The sequence below is a fragment of the Perissodus microlepis genome, chromosome 18 (genome assembly GCF_051167445.1).
Source record: "Perissodus microlepis isolate ML-2025 ecotype Zambia chromosome 18, ASM5116744v1, whole genome shotgun sequence".
Classification (NCBI taxonomy): domain Eukaryota; kingdom Metazoa; phylum Chordata; class Actinopteri; order Cichliformes; family Cichlidae; genus Perissodus; species Perissodus microlepis.
The window spans coordinates 4124450-4139444 of NC_140478.1; the positions used below are offsets into that span (position 1 = coordinate 4124450).

The following is a 14995-nucleotide window of genomic DNA, read 5'->3' on the forward strand; positions in this document are numbered from 1 at the left end:
TTCCTTTGCTAAGTTAGCTAGCTTTAGCTTTTAAAACATGCAAGTGCCCAGTCAGATTCAGTTACCAAGTGCCTGAAATTAAATGAAGAAGTCAAGCTCTCTGGCTTTGTGCGTTCACGCAGTTGAACTGAAATGAACAAAGTACTGGATTGTCTTCTTTTCTAGCACAATGAAGACTTAAACCAGCACCTCAGGGTAAGGAGGTAACCAGGTTCATGGGAGTGTTGTTATATCCATTGTCACGGAGAATCCCAAAGCATGTGGCATTTCCACAGAATCTCAAAACTCCAGCCTTTATAAAACATGGCTGTTTTTGCATGAAATCAGGAAATACCAGTATGCAACTACCATAATTAAGATAAAACAAATGCTTAATATGCTACTTTAAAACATTAGTTAATCCTTACATTTATGCTACATTATGTTACTGCAGCAATACTCAGGGTAGTCTAACTTTTTATCACAATAAGTATTTTAACAGAGATATTGCGTATGTGTTTAGCTTAATAGACAGCTGCTGCAGCTGTTCGCACTGCAACTTTTACACAGGACAACCGTAACCTAGCATCAAAAGCAAAGAAAGCTTCATTTAGAAATTCCTGTTCAGTTTATTATTATTGAAATATGCTATATTAACCACAGGTTTAAAACAGCCCATTATAGCAGTAAATATGTAAAGTAGTGTAAAGTTAAGTTCACCTGTTAAAATGGGGGAAAATAGACACTGTGATCCAAACACATCAACAGAGACTATGGAGAATAGAGAACATATAGAGCTGCGCTAGCTAAACTCAGCTGAACCCAAGATAAATCCAGCGCAGTTACTCCTGGAATAGTGTGCAAAAGTGTTGTTTTACACTTTTGTTAAAGAGAACATTGAATAATGTGTAACTATCAGGTATAAAGTATAAAAATACATACAATTTGAAAACATAGTAACTATATACTTGACTGTATATAAATGGTATATCCATGTTTTTAAATGACCAACTAAGGAGGAGTAGTGATTTATAAATGATGAACAAAATATTAAATAGCACTAATTGAATTCAATTCAATGCATTTTTATTTATATAGTGCCAAATAAAAAAAAGACCCAGCTGCCTCAAGGCGCTTTATATTGTATATTGAAAACATTAATGCTTAATAGTGTGTAGTGTTTAGAAAGAAAAAAATACTACTTTAAAATAGTCACTGAAAAATGTTAAGCGCTAATATTTCGAGATATAAAGCAGAATCTTTTGATGAGCATCTAAAGAGTTCAGTCAGGTCAGGTAATTAAAAGGCATAGATGAGCATTTTATATAAATTTGACGCCCATTCTCCATGGCAATTCTGTTTTTGCTTCATACACATCTACCTGGATCAAAGGTGAGCAGACAAAGGATTCTTTCAATATGCATGTAGCTTATACTTGCAGGAAAGGCAGATAATATTGGAGGGGCTTTCTTTGATAGTGTTTTCGTTAATCATACTACTCTTAGTTTATGCACTCCACTCCTGCTGTTTCTCCTGACAGGGAAAGATAATTATCAAGGGAAAAGTGCCTGTTTAGGCTAATTGCCATTTTGTTTGCACACAGAAATGAAATTGGTTAAATCACCCACCTATGAAGGCTAAATTTGATGGTTAAGCAGACACATTTACTTATCTTTATGATGTCAGAACAAGTATTTCTTTGCAGTTAACTTTGGGTGAGAACAGTTTCAATTGTATTTGTGGAACTTGAGTGACTACAGTGAAGTTTGTTAAACTGCAAACACTAGCATGATACTGCCTGGCAGGGTGGCCATGTAGTAGTGGTCAACATTTGTGTGTGCTATTGGGCAAACATTATTAGTAATGTGTCCCACTGTTGTGTACAACATATAGAATCTGAAAGTGTAATCAAGGGATGCTCACTGGCTTTGTCACTTGAAGGAGAAGTTGTAAACTAATGAGTACCTGGATTTGTTCTCATTTTTGACTCCAATGAACTCTAATTTACAAAATAAGCATTATGTGGTATTATCTGCGACCAATAAACTACTAGCTAGCAGTACAACCTGCTACTAGAGGTTGAGCTTATTATAAAGTCATTAGGAAAGTGTCATAGAGAAATGAGCCAGGGACCATTTCCCCATAGATTTCCATATCGTTGTATTTCTGGGCTAGTGTAGATGTTAGATATTTTTTAGGGCTGATCTCTGAAAGCTTCAAATCACTTAACTTCTGCATTGGAACATTTGTTTATCCATATAAGAACATGCATCTGGTATGCTTTTCCTTGTGACACTGCAAGAAAATTGGTTGTTAATTATACAGATGATCTGAGAACATCAGCCTTATCATAACGTTTCATAATTATCTTACTCTGCCTCTCTTCTTGCTTTAATGGCAGCAGCAGTACTCAACATACATGGAATCCACCAATTTGTCTGAACCTGATAACTCATGACGTGGTTCTCCATCTTCAAGTGCCCTATAAATGTTCAGTGTGGTTTAGATCAAGTGATCATGGAGGAAACTCACTGAGAGTCAGAACTCTTTTGTCTTCTTTGGTCTTTAAGTAGTTCTGTAGTAGTTTGGAAGTGTGTTTGGGCTTTTTATCGTAGTGTGGCCTGACTCTTTCTGTCCTTCTCCACAAAGATGCAAAGCAGAGGGTTGAACATTGTTTTTGTACAGTGAACAAAGCATGACATTTAGATCTTGTGATGGTGTGGTCACTTTTGGTCTGTCTGATTATGCACTGCATTCAACAAATCCAACCATCCCCCATTTGAGTCTTTCTCTCTAGTCAAGTCTGACAAAGCGCCACTTCTCTTGGAGTACCACTTTAACTTTTAACATTTCATCGTAGTTCTGATGCCATGGCAAAGGCAACTGTGTTGCTGGGATTCAGTCAGTGTACATTCTGCTTTTCAAGTGTGTCTTATCACCACTGGATAGGGCTCTGATGGTGCATTTAAAACGTTTTTAAAAAGTTTGAAGTCAGAGCAGAAACTCTGTCTAACATCTCATATTAGACAGTACAATATTGAGAGGTATTCCATAAACGTATAAATGAACTGTGGACAGTTGATACATGCAGGTAGAAATGAACAGTGAAAATATTGTAAGCCAGTTGTAAACAAACTAGTTCTTAATGGCATAGTTTATTTTTAGTTTATTTTTGAATGATAAGGAAAAAAGGTCTCAGTTGGTCATTAAGCTGCTTTGCCAATCATTTTTGAGCCTCTGAAAATGTGGAGGGCTACGTGTAAAAACCAGTTAATGCAATGGAATGTTATATCACTTGAATTAAAGTTGAAAGTCTGCACTACAATTACCTCTTGAATGTTTGATTCAAAATGTTGTACAGAGGGCAAAATTTTAAAACAAATCGTGTCATTGCTAAAACCTTGCTAAAAACAAACTCTTACTTATACATGAACTGCTAAATCTGTTGACTGTCACTAAGCGTAATTTAAACAAATGTAGAACAGAAATACAGGCAAGCAGTTTTTCTTAAATTGTAATGCTTATGTTGATACAAATGAATAGTTTGATTGGTGCACAGAATAGTCAGTACATAATTCTCCTCTAAGAGAGGGCAAACTCCCTTAAATTGTGGTAAGGACATGGTGTGGTCGGATAAGTCATGATCAGTCCCTGGGAAGTCTTCTTCATGGCCACATTAAAACATTGGTTTTATATTGATTGTATCTCAGCTATTGAATTTCTCAAATGCAGCCTATCAATTCCATATAGTGATGTCACTGCTAAAAGTCGTCATTCTATTTACTAATGGCATAATGCATGATGTGCTTGCTCTGGAAATTGAGAACCACAGCAATGAGCAAGAGTAACTTTTATCAAAATTCCAGTCGGTTAGATTGATGGCATTCATTTCTTGCATTTCAGAACCTCTTGTCCCAAGAGGCCAGTTGATAAACATTATGGCATTCTGTTGAATGTGTTGCTGGCTTTTCTAGCACTAAGTAAAGTCAAGATTTAGGTATATAGTCTTTAATTACAGAAGAAACAGAATGAATGAATGTTGCCTCTCTAAGCAGGATGTATATCCCACAACATCCACTCCATTATAATAGGATGAACCACTCTAACTACACAGTCTCTTTGAGTTTGAGGCCCTGCTGGACACATAAATCACTAAAGAACAAATAGGACAGAACCATTATGCTATGGTGATAAGGTAGCAGCTCAAAAGCTCTGTGCTGTATAATCGTCAGGCCAGAAGAAACCCTCTTTTTCTATTATTCTATTCCCCAACTGTTTCAGAATTTCACTCCCTGATCTCTGACTCCGATTGCATGCCTGTTTGCTTATATTTTGTATCTTTCGGCTGTGTTCCTGTGTGTGTGTGTGTGTGTGTGTGTGTGTGTGTGTGTGTGTGTGTGTGTGTGTGTGTGTTTGTGGGTGGTGGTGGGGTTTCTATGCAATAAATTCAGCCTTCATTGATGCCAGCAGTGGTTACCCTTTTCTCATCAGTAACTGTTGATGAAAACAGCCTGACTTTTGTCTCAAATCAGAGTGTTGCTTTGAAGTGGAGCTGCAAAATCATCATTATTTTTATTGAATGTTTTTGCCAGGTTTTCTGACTGCAAAATTAAACCTGCTAGGTTATTATTTGCACAGGTCCATTGCATATATGAAGATGCATATTTGTGAGCAAGTGTGGGTGGTGTGCTTGAGTGTGAGTGGATCAGCAGTACATCAAGAGTCAAAAAAAGTAAGTCTGATAACAATACATTGGACTGTGTGGGGAGATAGGGGGACTCAAAATACAGAAACAAGTGCATAAGTTGGCTTTGGCAAGCTTTAGTTTATATAATCTTTTCTCACAAAACTAAGTAAAGCAACCCCGCTCTCGACACAATGCCCAGTGTGAGTATATACATGAACTCACTGGGAAGAATTCTGTAGAGCTCAGACTTCACCCTGAGGCAAGTGTAGGTCGGGTGCTCGTCGAAAAAGGAACTCTGAGACTACAGATCCATGCCATTTATGTCATACCTCGCTGAAGTAGGGCAGCCTGGCTACTTCTTACAAAATATTTATTAGGACCTGCAGTGATGCTGCTCTCTGGCAACATTTTGGAAAATAAGCAGCTTCCCAAATCCACAGAACTGACCTTCAAAAGACTTCAGTCAGCCACATACTGAAACCACTGAACAGTTTTATCATCGAAAAAACAAACAAACTCAAAACACGTGATACAGAAAGACTGAGTTTAAAACAAACACTTGGGCGTTACTTAGTCTTTACTGTTGCCTTCTGCAAATGCAGAGTTTGATACTACAAGAAATACAAGCAGTGAGGATGGATTTATTGGCTAATCAAATTAGAAAGAGAACACAAAATTAAAAAAATTAAAAAAGTTTACGCTTTTCCTTACTTATGGTGCATGCATACATTTTTAGCAGTTTTAGCTAGTGCCAAACATGCTTAATCATCGTTTTTTTGAATGGCAGGTTAATTGGATGAAGGACTGCCACAGACAGATGTGTTTAAGAAAACAGAGTCCTTACGGATGTTGGCAGAATTAAAGGATATATGGTGTCTATTGCGTTATACTGAATGTTTCAGATATTTCACAGTGTTGGTTTTTGTATCATCATCTTTTGAGGTTTCTTAAATAAGAAGGATACACAAAAGAGGATTGTAATCTTGGCTTGTGTCTGCTTCGACTTTCTGTTTTGCCAGGTTTGCCAATACAGAATTCCCCTATATTTTTCTAAAGGATTCTATAAGTGCCATTGTTTATGGCATCCATTGGGATGCCATAAACAAGGTGTCACTGCAGCTGAGCAGCCTAATTTTATGTGTGTGTGTCAGCAAGTTCTCAATCATCACTCATTAAAAAAGCAGAATAAAATTAAATTAACACATTTTTCCCTCAGTCATCCCCAGCAATCACTGTGGGAAAGTCAGGCAGAGGATGAGGTCATTTCCTTTGCGGCGATCTCAAAATCTGCAAAACAGACCAATCCTCATCACTTCATGGTATCTAAAAAAGGGATAACACATAGAGTCAAAGAAACACTGTGTTGAGACTAGATTACATTCAACCGAGCCAGTATGTCTATATGGGCAAGACATGTATAGGAGCAAACTAAGCAAGCAGCCATGTCCTGACGTTTTGAGGAAACAGAAAATATGTTTGTAGCTTTTGCCCTCACTGATTTTTCTACCTGGAAATTCCTTTTTAGGTTATCCTTAAATTACCTCAAATACTTCTACTTGAAGTATTTGAGGTTGTCAGTTCTTTTCTTGAAAATAAAAGGTCCATAGTTGGTCGGTCATGGCTCAGACTAGAAGCTACACTTCAAACTACCAGGGGATAGAGTTGACAAAATAGCATTTCAGGCAATCGTTCTTCAAAGGGGAAATAACAGTGGAGAACATACATCTAATCCAACTCAGTTCAGTTTTATTTCTATAGAACCATTTTGCAACAACAGAAATCTCAAGGTGTTTTATACATAAGGTAAGACACCCCGCAAAATTAGTGAAAACCTCAAATCTAATGAAACTTTATTAGCAAAGTCTTGGGTGCAGAACCAAACTCAGATGTTGGAGTAGGAGGGAAAAGAAAGGAATAAAGATAATAAACACAGAGAGATGATAAACAGCAAGATGAAAAACTAGAGGGCAGACAAAAGGAAAGACATTCAATAGTGGCATATAATTGCATAGTAAGCAATGAGAGGAAAGTAGAGAAGTAGTACTCTGTGGGTCATGAGAGGTCCACCAACAGCCTGAGCCCATAGTAACATGGTTCATGGTTCAGGGTCACATGATTGAATTATAAGCTTTACTACAGGGAGTGCAGAATTATTAGGCAAGTTGTATTTTTGAGGAATAATTTTATTATTGAACAACAACCATGTTCTCAATGAACCCAAAAAACTCATTAATATCAAAGCTGAATGTTTTTGGAAGTAGTTTTTAGTTTGTTTTTAGTTTTAGCTATTTTAGGGGGATATCTGTGTGTGCAGGTGACTATTACTGTGCATAATTATTAGGCAACTTAACAAAAAACAAATATATACCCATTTCAATTATTTATTTTTACCAGTGAAACCAATATAACATCTCCACATTCACAAATATACATTTCTGACATTCAAAAACAAAACAAAAACAAATCAGCGACCAATATAGCCACCTTTCTTTGCAAGGACACTCAAAAGCCTGCCATCCATGGATTCTGTCAGTGTTTTGATCTGTTCACCATCAACATTGCGTGCAGCAGCAACCACAGCCTCCCAGACACTGTTCAGAGAGGTGTACTGTTTTCCCTCCTTGTAAATCTCACATTTGATGATGGACCACAGGTTCTCAATGGGGTTCAGATCAGGTGAACAAGGAGGCCATGTCATTAGTTTTTCTTCTTTTATACCCTTTCTTGCCAGCCACGCTGTGGAGTACTTGGACGCGTGTGATGGAGCATTGTCCTGCATGAAAATCATGTTTTTCCTGAAGGATGCAGACTTCTTCCTGTACCACTGCTTGAAGAAGGTGTCTTCCAGAAACTGGCAGTAGGACTGGGAGTTGAGCTTGACTCCATCCTCAACCCGAAAAGGCCCCACAAGCTCATCTTTGATGATACCAGCCCAAACCAGTACTCCACCTCCACCTTGCTGGCGTCTGAGTCGGACTGGAGCTCTCTGCCCTTTACCAATCCAGCCACGGGCCCATCCATCTGGCCCATCAAGACTCACTCTCATTTCATCAGTCCATAAAACCTTAGAAAAATCAGTCTTGAGATATTTCTTGGCCCAGTCTTGACGTTTCAGCTTGTGTGTCTTGTTCAGTGGTGGTCGTCTTTCAGCCTTTCTTACCTTGGCCATGTCTCTGAGTATTGCACACCTTGTGCTTTTGGGCACTCCAGTGATGTTGCAGCTCTGAAATATGGCCAAACTGGTGGCAAGTGGCATCTTGGCAACTGCACGCTTGACTTTTGTCAGTTCATGGGCAGTTATTTTGCGCCTTGGTTTTTCCACACGCTTCTTGCGACCCCGTTGACTATTTTGAATGAAACGCTTGATTGTTCGATGATCACGCTTCAGAAGCTTTGCAATTTTGAGACTGCTGCATCCCTCTGCAAGATATCTCACTATTTTTGACTTTTCTGAGCCTGTCAAGTCCTTCTTTTGACCCATTTTGCCAAAGGAAAGGACGTTGCCTAATAATTATGCACACCTGATATACGGTGTTGATGTCATTAGACCACACCCCTTCTCATTACAGAGATGCACATCACCTAATATGCTTAATTGGTAGTAGGCTTTCGAGCCTATACAGCTTGGAGTAAGACAACATGCATGAAGAGGTTGATGTGGACAAAATACTCATTTGCCTAATAATTCTGCACTCCCTGTATTCTGCTTTCAAAAACTCTAGGAACCACAAATAAGCCAGTACTCAGAGGAGAATGCTCAACCAGAATTATATGGCACAGTAACATCCTGACGATATGTTATGTCATGACCATTTAAGACATTGACTGTTCAACCATACCCAAATGTACTCAGTAAGATTCTTAACTGAGTGAAATGACCCAGAAGTATGCAGGCGGCACTCATAATCAGAGCTTGCTGAATTCTATAAATACTAAGGTAAGGTGGTTCACTGTCTCTTTTATTACTTCCTCTAGCAAAGGATGAACTGGACCATCTTTTATGAGAGGAAAAGAGGAACATTTGCGAAACCGATCATAAGTAACTGACAAAGTGGCACAGATCATATAAGTGTTAATTCATTTTTTCTTTTTCATGCCATAATTAAAATATTCTGAATTTTCAACAACAGTTTACTTCGGGTCAACTAGGATAAGCTCCAGGTACTTGGATAAGTGATGAATGGAGTGAAATATACAAATACAAATAGTTGCATTGGATCATCTGTCAAGCAAGAAATAATAAAATAAGCCTCCATATTTTATTTATTTATTTTTTACAAAATGTGATTTTTTATTTTTTTTTTGCCTGTCCCATTTGGTTCTTTAGCCGTCAGAATTGTTGTCTGAAGACCAACAAGGATACCCAATGGATTTACTTTGCCAAATGGATCATCACGGCCTTGCCGTATTGGTCCATTTGATCGACCTTTGTTGTTATTATTTATTTTATTTTATTTTCAGTTGTTACAGACGGGACAGACATGACTGAGGGAAAGGAAAGGGAGAAAGAAAGATGAAGGAAAAGAAAAACAGAAGGGAAGAGGGACAGTGAGGAAGGGCACTTAAAAAGAGAAAGAAGAAAAAAAAATCTCCTGGATCACCTGTTGAGAGAAAAAGAAGAGAAAACAAGCAAAAAAACACAGAGCAACATACTAAACACAACACCATCACGTTAATCTAGCTAAGTGTAAACAGCAGTAAATACTAAATATTGAATGTTGTTGTGTAGCAAGCAGGACCGACAGCGCACAATGTGCTTGTAAATAGCAGCCAATAAAGGTGTAGTTTATGTCTATGAACAGTGAACACCCGAGTGCACACCTGTGTGGATCAGCGCGCTTGTATTCAAAAGGTTTCCCCATGTAATGGTCTGCTAGAGGATGTAGAGAGCCATAGCCCTCTCCCCCAGGGCATGAAGCAGGCATGGAGGAGATCCAGGCTCCAGACATCCAGAGGCCCCAGAGTGCGAGAGCCCAAGGAGGACCACCGGAGGGGCATCCGTGCCACCCTCCTGGGAAGAGCTGAGGAGAGCCCCAGATGAGGGGTCACCCAGTAGCCACGGAGCAGAAGCTAGAGGGGGCTGCAGTGGCGTGCCCGCCAGCTCTGCCGGCAGCCAGCTGTGCCGGCAGCCAGCTGTGCCAGAGTGAACCGAGCCGCAGGCCCTAAGGCCGGAGGCCCGAGGGCCCCCTTTGCCCCGGAAGAGGCCTGACCGAGCAACAGGCACCAGGCCCCGCCAAGTAGTCACCGGGAGTGAGCTGGTACATACCTGAGCGCCTAGCCCTGGACACCAAGAACCACCAACGCACCGACCCATGAGGGCATCAGTTACCGGCAGGGAGTGTGGTGAGGGGAGATAGACCTTTGGAGGGCCTGGGAGTCCCCAGAGAGGTGGAGTGTAAGACCCGACCTGACATATAGACACAGACAAACAGGCACACACAGACACAAACATGCATTCCCACCCTCATGCACACATATACAAATACTCAGCACTCACCCAACGTAGGGATAGACATACATGGACACTGTACACACAATCACACTCCCCAAACAAACTCTATACCCCGGGTCCAGGTACCCTCGCCCCTGGAGGGGGAAACGGGACCTAGACCCAGGAAATGTTACCCTTTCCCCCGGGGTGGAGGCAAGCAGACCGCCCCAGGCTCCGCAGCAGCAGGGAGGCCCCACATCCCAGATCCCAATCGGACGGCCAACACCTCCTTCCAGCTCCCCCGCCCCGATGGCCAGCAGAGAACAGGGGTGTGTGAAGACCCCAAACCTCCCTCCTCTCGCTCATGTGTAGTGTTGCTGCGTGTTGTACTAAGGTGCATTTAAAACACGGGAGAGGATGGTGCTGCTGCCAGAGAGCAGCAGGTGTTAGCACGGCCCCTCCCGAGAACCCTCAATGTCTACATGGATTTAAAATTGAGAGGTGGGCACCGGCGCCAGAGGTGGGGTTGAATACACAGACCGTCCACTGGACGCCGTTAACGTTCCCACCCTCAAGGCCCTATATGTATGTGTTATGAGAGTGTGAGTAATGTGGATGTCTAAGTTGTGGAATAAAATTGAGACACAGGTGGCCAGAAGGGGACGGGGGGGTGCCTCCCCTGCACCCTGGTGACACACCCGCTCTCCCGCTGACCCCAGTAGCCCCCCCCGTCCTTCAGCACCCAGGCAAGGGAGCCCGGCCCATCCAGACCGGGGCCTACGGCAGCAGGACCGCCCAGCCCCACAGGACCCGGGGCGGCCCACCCGACCCCACCGCAGAGGAAACTGTACCCACCCTAACATTCAATCATCTCCCAGACTGCACAAGACAGTAGACACCCAGGTCAAGTTTATTCTCCACCTCTCTTATGACTCTCCCCCACCTGCAGAGTGGACTCCTGCAAGGATGGAACAAACTCCCTGTCAGTTGAAGAGCCCCCTAGTTAGGCCGATGCGCCAGTGGCCCCCTGTGCCAGGGCTGAGCCCCCGTGTACCCACCCGCCCACAACCTCGGCGACACACCAACAAGGACCGAAGCCCCCAAGGCCCAGCCAGAGCCCTAGCACGGAGGCGAAGCGCCCCCGAACCCCAAGCCCCCACGCCTGCCCCGGATCCACTCAGGGGCAGCCAGGCTACCAGGCCAGTAACCTACGTCTGCCAGCACAGACCCTCCCCCAGGCCTGCTGCACGCAGCCACAAGGCGAACACCCTCTAAGAGCAATCAGAGCCACTAACCAGGTTATGACCATAACCCCTGGGTTAAGCCCTCCAGGGATAACGTCTCTACGGATTCTCCAGACACCCTAAGCCCGTCCCAACCTCCACATCAACCACAATGGCGAAGGCGGGACCAAACCATGACCCCCCACCCCCGCTAGGTGATGGAGCCGATCAAAGGAGCCCAGAGGGATTGCTCTAATGTGGTGGCAGAGGCTGTCTCGAGACTAATGTGATCTATTAGATGGTTTCTATATTGGCTAGAATTAAGTTTATTTTTATTTTTCCAGTTCATGAGGACCGTTTTCTTGGCTATGCATAGGGCAGTGAAAACCATGTGGACTGTATTAGTTTCTGTAGTGACATCATCCAATTTGCCCAACAAGCACACTAAAGGGGAAGTTGTAATTTACATTCAGACACTTTGATAAGTCTTCACATATCCCGCGCCAAAACTTCTGCACTGGTGGACAGAACCAAAGAGCGTGGATGTAATTGTCTGGTGTATTGCCTTGACAGTGTGAGCAGTTGTTGGAAGATGTAAAGCCCATCTGGAACATCCGATGACCTGTATAGTGCACTCTATGTAGTATTTTGTATTGTATTAATTGCAGACTGGGATTTCTAATCAATTTAAAGGTTTTTAAGCATATCTGAGACCAGAAGTTTTGGTCTAAGCCGACTGACAAATCTGCTTCCCACTGCAATAGGAAGGGATATTGATTCATCTATTTTAGAAAGTGTTCTGTATATTTTAGACAATAATTTAGGGGATTTAAGAGTAAGAAAATGTACCGCGCTTGGTGGTGTTTGCAATTCAACTTGACTGAGGTTAAACTTCTTTTTTACTATGGATTTCATTTATTGATATTCTAAAAATCTTTTCTTGTTGATCCCATATTGTATAACTAGTCTGTCAAATGGAATAAAGTCTGTTCCTTCTAATATATGTTCTAAGTATTTAATTCCTTTACAACTCCATTCTGGAAAATTAATCATATTATTGTTTTGTAATACGTCAGGGTTATTCCAGATAGGTGTACGTTTGCATGGGATTAATGAAGACTCCGTTATTTTTAGAAACTCCCACCATGCTGTCAGAGAAGAGCTGATGTTGATGCTTTTAAAGCATTAATGTCTTTTGATGCTTGAGCTGATAAATGGTAGGTCTGAAATCTCTAGATTATTGCATAGTGCCTGTTCAACATCTAGCCAGGGCTCATCTAAGAAGTTTTAACCATCCTGAGATGAACTGAAGCCTGTTGGCTAAGAAATATTGTTGAAAATTAGGCAGATCTAATCCTCCTTTATCCTTGGTTCTTTGAAGCGTTTTTAAGCTGATACACGGGGGTTTATCTTTCCAAAGGAATTTAGAAATATACGAATCCAGAGATCTGAACCAATCTTGTGATGGTTTGTTCAGGATCATTAAAAATAAGTAATTTATATTTGGCAAGATCATCATTTTTATAGTGGCGACCCTTCCCATGAGTGATATGGGTAGAGATTTCCATCTAGTCAGATCGCCTTCTACTTTCTTTAGAAGTGGGATGTGGTTTAATTTAGTTAAGTCTGAAAGCTTAGGAGAGACATTAATACCTAAATATTTAATATTTCCAGATTGTAGTGGGGCAGAAGAAGAATTATGGAAGGAGCAGTTAATTGGAAGAACTGTAGATTAATTGAATAATCTGAAACTCTTGAAAACCAGTTTATTAGAGTAATTACCTCAGAAAGGTTGGTTTGTGAGTTTGGGAGAAAAAGCAACATATCATCCGCATAGAGACTGATTTTATGTTCCACGTTCTTGCATTTTATACCCTTAATTACTGAATTCTGTCTAATTGCTGCTGCTAGTGGTTCGGGGAGTGAAGGGGAGAGTGGGCATCCCTGTCTGGTGCCCCTCAGGAGACAGAAGCTGGAGGATGTCTGGTCATTTGTTCTGACACAAGCTGTTGGGGAATTATATAATATTCTTAGCCAGTTTATGAAAGAGTTTCCAAAACCAAATTTGTGTAAAGTTGCAAATAAAAATTTCCAGTTAACTCTGTCAAACGCTTTTTCTGCATCTAGAGATAATATTGTGGTTTCAATGTTTTTACTGTATGAGTAGTCTATTAACTTAAGTAATCTACGTGCGTTTGTTGATGAGTGCCTACCTTTTATGAAACCAGTTTGGTCAGGATGAATTAAAAAGGGGGTTATCTTCTCTAATCTCTTTGAGAGAGTTTTGCAGATTATTTTGAGGTCTGCATTTATAAGGGATATTGGACGATAGCTTGAGGGAAATAAAGGGTCTTTGCCTGGTTTTAGCAGGAGACTAATGTTGGCAGAATTCATATTTGGTGGTAGTCTGCCATTTTCCTTGATTTCCTGCAACATTCCGTGGAATACTGGTGCCAAAATTGTCCAGAATTCTTTGTAGAATTCTGCAGGGTAGCCGTCTGGACCTGGAGCCTTATTATTGGGCATACTTATCAGGGCTTCCTGGAGTTCAACTGGCGTCAGTGGCGAATCCAGTGCCATTGCTTGACTGTCTAGTAATTCTGGAAGAGTTACGTTGTCAAGAAACTGATCAATTTCATTTTTAGATGGGTTTATTTGTGGTGAATATAGAGTTTCATAGAAATCCCTAAAAATGTTGTTTATTCTTCCAGGGTCATATATTGTGTTTCCAGATAAATCTTTAACAGCACATATAGTTGTTTTTTCTTTATTTATTTTTAACTGGTTAGCTAGAAATTGACCGGATTTGTTACTGTGTTCAAAATTCTGCAAGCGAAGTCTTTGTACTAGGAATTGTGTTCTTTTATTAATAATTTCATTTAATTCTAGTTTTGTTTTGCATATTTTGTTCATTATTTCTTGATCTTGGTGGGACGCGTAGGCTTCTTCTAAGGATTTGATGGTTTTTTCTAGTTCCTGAATATTTTTGTTTTCTTCTTTCTTTTTGTGTGATGAGAAAGAAATTATTTTACCTCTCATCACAGCTTTCCCTGCTTCCCATAGAACAGAAGCTGATGTTCCGGGAGTATCATTATAGTCTAAATATGAAGTCCACTCTTTTTTAAAATATCATCTTTGAGCAGCGATGTATTGAATCTCCAGTTTTTACTTGGTGTAGCATTCTTTTTATGTATTAGTGTTAAAGATACAGGAGCATGATCGCTGACAACTATACGGTGAATCTCAGTGTCTGAAATATCACCCAGCAGTGAGCCGCTGACTAGGAAATAATCCAGACGAGAGTAGGAGTGATGAACATGTGAAAAAAAAAGTATATTCCTTACTGGTGGGGTGAAGGGAGCGCCATGCATCGCAAAGACCATAGTCGCTCATATACTGTTTGATTATATTTGTGGACTGCCAATTGTGCTGAGTTCCTGTTGTGTTGAGCCTATCCATTTCTTCATTTAGTCCAAGGTTGAGGTCGCCTCCAAGAATAAGTGTGCAATCAAGGTGTTCAGTGAGTGCACAAAAAATCCGTGGAAGAATGAGGGTTCATCAACATTTGGACCATATATACTTACAATACATAGCTTTTTGTTAAATACTGATAATTTAATAATAAGGAATCTACCCTGTGGATCTATAACTGTACCGAGTACTGTAAAATTAACA

At 40.9% G+C, this 14995-nt stretch overlaps 1 protein-coding gene across 2 annotated transcripts in view; it reads left to right on the forward strand.

Moving 5' to 3' along the window:
* brinp2 (bone morphogenetic protein/retinoic acid inducible neural-specific 2) overlaps window positions 1-14995 on the forward strand; it is a 272841-nt gene that overhangs the window by 167229 nt on the left and 90617 nt on the right. The window lies entirely within an intron of this gene.